Below are 5,252 nucleotides of genomic sequence, written 5' to 3'. Positions count from 1 at the left end.
TATCCCCCTCCCAACCCCCAACCACCACACCCACTCACCCGGGAACCCACACGTGCGCGCGCACACACACACACACACACACACACACACACACACACACACACAAAACAGCCTCGAGAGCTTGTTGCACCTGTTAGGAAATTATGCTTTTACGTGGATATGACAAGTTGATTGATTCCTCAAAAGAAGACATACATCTCTGATCTTAAACTTGGCAAGTTCTTTTGGGCTTCGGCAATATATGTATATGGTACTGCAAGAACCATCATTGGTTCACAAAAAAGATACATGCTTGGCTAAGAGGAGAGGAACCCTAAAGTCAAACCGGTGTAGATATTATGGTCAAGCAGGTCCAATGTGGGTTGTAGCTATCTCAGCCATATTGATTGCCAACTAATGTATGAACCATAATTTTGGCTCTAGAAACCTTGAGAGGATCGGGATGCTTGAAAATCCTTTGTACTTTTTTCTATGTTCACATAACCCTAATCTAGGCAGTTACGACTATTTTAGCTGTATTTGATTGGTCTAGTGCAAAGCCTAGTTTTTTAAATCCAATTTGATAAATATCCTATCTCAAATGATTGAGGGTTCTAAAATTGAGGAGCCAATCACATCAAAAGCTCGAGAGGTTTGTGAATACCAAGGAGATCCATAGCTTCTACATCCTCCCAATCACTTTGTATCCTTTGTTTCCCACAATCCTCTTTATGCGTTGTGGTTGGCCATCAAGCAATAGGGCTATTGTTTTGTTCTCTTCATTGTTGCAACGTATTTTGAAGTAGTCAATAAATGATGCTTGCTAATCATGTGTGTTAAATCAATGCGTGTAAAGCTCCACTTTGCTAATTAGGTTGTGTGTACTAGTAGACGTGGATTGGAGAGTTGCATTGTGGGATTCATTTTGTGCACACACATTGGCTCTTCATGCACTCAAGGAGAAGCTACATCTTGTTTTGTTTCTGCCGAGTTGAGTGGCATTCATCATTTGGGTTATCAATCCAAGTATAGTAGGCAAAAGAGTGGATAAGTCGACCTTACAATGTATGCATGGTGATTCTCTTGAAGCCATCGATGTATCTATGGCATATATATTTTTGCACTTTGGTTTAAGGTCAACTTCTTTGTTCGTTGGATTGAAAATTTTGTTGATTAATGGCAGACTTAACCATCTTTTGCATGGTTGTATGCCGACTATCAAGATTACTATTATAAACTAAACCACAATCTCCTTCTTGATCACTCTTGGCCTCATCATATGCTGTCTATAAAAACCCTTATTCTTCAATCAAGCATCCTTTAGCTTTTCCTTCATTGCTTCAATGTCTTGCCTTCTCTTTTCAATTGGCATGTCCTCGAAGCAAGTAGGTCCTTGTTACTATGTATCCCAAGGTAAAATATTCCAAGTTATCACAATTTCTTCTATAGTGATAATAGGCTTCTTGCTATACATCAATTTTGTTGGCATGTAACCTATAATTGTATTGTGGGTAGTATGTTCTATCCACAAAGCATAAGGTAACAATGTAGGCCATCCCCCAATGCATCCTTTACATGCCTTTGCCAGTGATTTAATGAATGACAAGGTTTTAATCTTTCATTTTTACCATTACCCTCCGGGTTATAAGTTGAACTAAGAGCCATTCCGGATGGTGTCACGCACGTATGCTGTGATAGATGACTTGACAGATATAAGTTCTCAACCATTTCTCCACAAATTTCCCCCTAGTAATTCCATTATATGATCGTCAAGCAAGAGATATGGTAGCTAACATCGATGGGTTCAAGTTTGATAGTGATATGATCCGAGGGCCACTACAAGACTTGCCATGGACTCTAGATGCCCTCGGAGCACCATTTTTGACTCGAGTGGAGAAAAGAGAGTTCTTTGCTTGATAAGTCAAGGAGGGAACCTCTATGCTTGATTTTGGCCATTGACAAGCCTGCTAATGTGCCATTGAAATGTTTGCTAATGTTTATGCTATCATAAATGATGGTTATTGGGCACCTTCACAAAGTTTGGGATGCAGTTTTGGATTGTCTTGCAGGTTGTGGTGATTGGCTTTGGAGTGGGAGCGTCTACAATGACATTGCATCAGCATTGATCGGGATCACAATTTGTTTTCGGTACGTGTTCAACTGCAGCAATGGCTTCCTAGTGGTGTAGGATTGACTCTTCATGTGGACGAGGTATCACGTTAAGCACATTCATAGCTACCTTTGCCTCCTTCACGACGTCATCAGGAGATGAGTGTGTCATATGCTCCTCCTCTGAGCAGACCTCTAGCTATAGTCCAGGTTGGCCAATCCATGGTCAATCATTCTATCGGCCACTATTTTCCACACTGCCCATAGGACCCCCCACCTGCACACTCTCCACTAGTGCTACCACCATAGGATTTACGGCTACCTGGAACCTAAATCCCAATTCGTATTGATTACTCCATATGAGCTTATTCTCTACGTAATGGCACACCAAAACTTATTGGTTGGTCATACTATGTTTTAGTTTCGATGAGCATCATGTGCTATGTGTTTTCCACTATGTTTGGTGTTTTGTAACTATGTTTAAATTTTTTAAGGCAAGTCAATCGAAGATGGTTAATCTTTTAGTGAGATTTTTTTTTGCTTAATTTTACATGAAAATATTACGGAGACATGGTAATATTAAAGATGCTTGGGGTTCTTTATACATAGCAAAAAAATACTACTTTCATTCATTCATTCGTAAGTTTCTCTAAGTATCTATTTTCAAAAGCTATTCCTTCAGTTTCCTCTCATTCACATATTAACCATGCCTAGGGGAAATCGCGGACAACATGATCAACGTGTCCAACCACCCCTCCCGGTTGACCCGATCAACAATATGCACGCTAATTACATTCTCAACGATGTATATGCTATGAATGTTGTATGCACATCACAGAGTACACACAACTACATTGATGCTCCTCGTGCAGTCAACGAGACCATATGCACCATATTCAACACCATGCAAGACCTTGATATCAATGCACATCCAACAAAAGGGGACATCAAGCAAGTTGCCACTCTAACCAACAATGCAATCATGATTTGGGGGGAACATGGTTTTTGCACCCCACATGAGTGTGCAACCTTCGAATGACATGTAGAGGCTTGGGTACAAGTGTGGATGACATACATTGATGCGCAAGGAAAGCCAATGGAGCCAACAATGACAACAAAGACACTAGCGATGAGGACAACTAGATTTCACCTTTCCTCACTAATGTTAGAGAAATAAGCCCTTAAGACCATATTAGCATATTGTAATGTTTTGTTTTGGCCCCTATCTATCTTATTGTAGTTGTTGTTTTAATTTGTGTACTTTAAACCCTTTTAATATTATTCTATGGTTTTGTTATTGCATTCTTTAAAAGTTGTTCAATGTTGTTCTAAATTGAATTTGATTTTTATGGGGTGTTAATCATTGAAATTGACGTGTTGCGAACATTTTTCGTGCATGTATCATTGTTTGGTTAATGGCTAATCATGTTGCACGCTGTATATCATGATGTTTGTAAAGGAGTACGAGCGAAAGTGCGACGCGAGAGAGTGCAAGAAGAAGAGCACGACGATATGGTGAACTCGCTGTACTGTAATGTGTAGAGCATAGCGAGTTCTCATTAGGTTTTTACAAAAGAATATGTGTACATACCTGGCGGCTCGCCCACTTACCTGGGTGACCACATTGGGCTTTATACCCCAACAACCTCCCACTTAAAGTCCAATGTGGTACTGTAAGTGTGAGAGAAGCTACTATACAAACTAATATACAAGAGATGTAGAGAAGTGATGTACTACCCTACACCTAACTGCTTGCGAAAATGCGCAAAGCTCTCTGAGGGAAGTCCTTTTGTAAGTAGATCAACAGGATTTTCTGTGGTGTGAACTTTGAGAAGCTGAAGTTGCTTATCCTCGAGCATTTCCCTGATGAAATGATACTTCACATCCACATGCTTTGTCTTTGAGTGATAAACTGGATTGCGAGCCAATTGTATAGCACTTTGACTATCACAATATAACACAGGCATCTCTTCTTTGATTCCCAAATCTGTTACTAGTCGATTAAGCCAAATTGATTCTTTGCATGCCTATGATGCTTCAACATATTCAGCCTCTGTAGTAGACTGAGTAACACAATCTTGTAATCTAGAACGCCATGATACTGCTCCACCAGCCAATGTAAAGACATACCCTGACGTAGACCTTTGGTTGTCTAAGTCACCTGCATAATTTGAATCTGTAAAATCCTTTACACTTAGCTCCTGACTCCCATAGCATATACGCATACTCTTTGTAGCTTTCAGGTATCTCAATATTCCTTTCACTGCCTCCCAATGTTTCTTGCTTGGGTTTGACATGTATCGACTTACTACTCCCATTGCAAATGCAATGTCTGGGCAAGTAGCAATCATTGCATACATCAAACTACCCACTGCAGACGCATATAGAATCTTATCCATTTCAGCTTGTTCTTCCTCAGACATAGGACAATCTTGTTTGCTAAGTTTCACATATGGTGGCAATGGAACACTCAATGCCTTTCCCTTCTCCATATTGAAACGTTGCAAAACCTTGTCAATATACTCTGTTTGAGATAAGCAAATCAACTTCTTTGATCTATCTCTCTCAATGCGCATACCAAGTATATGACTTGCCTCACCCACGTCTTTCATGTCAAATGATTTTGCCATCTTTGACTTCAAAGCTGAAATTTCTTCCTAGTGCTTGCCAGCAATCAACATGTCATCCACATACAAAATAAGGATCAACCAACTGCCATCCTTAGCCTTCTTTGTATATAGACAGTGATCAAACTCACTACGTTTGTAGCCTTGAGAAAGCATAAACTTGTGGAACTTATGGTACCATGCCCTCGGTGATTGTTTTAAGCCATAAAGACTCTTTAACAACTGGCATACCAAATCTTCCTTGCCTTTCTCAACAAACCCTTCTGGCTGCTGCATGTAAATTTCCACATCTAAATCACCATGCAAGAACGCTGTCTTGACATCCATTTGGTGCAACACCAAATCTAATATGGCAACCAATGCAAGAAAGCATCTCAATGTAGTCATCTTGACCACCGGAGAGAAGACTTCATCAAAGTCAATGCCTTGTTTTTGCTTAAAGCCCTTGGCAACAAGTCTTGCTTTGTACTTTGGTTGACTATCATGAGCGGTGATCTTATACCTGTAAACCCATTTACAAGGTAGAGCCTTTTTGCC

Source organism: Adiantum capillus-veneris, chromosome 10, assembly GCF_014529385.1.
Source record: "Adiantum capillus-veneris isolate H3 chromosome 10, ASM1452938v2, whole genome shotgun sequence".
In the NCBI taxonomy this organism is placed as follows: Eukaryota; Viridiplantae; Streptophyta; class Polypodiopsida; order Polypodiales; family Pteridaceae; genus Adiantum; species Adiantum capillus-veneris.
Note: the sequence above shows the minus strand (reverse complement) of the source record.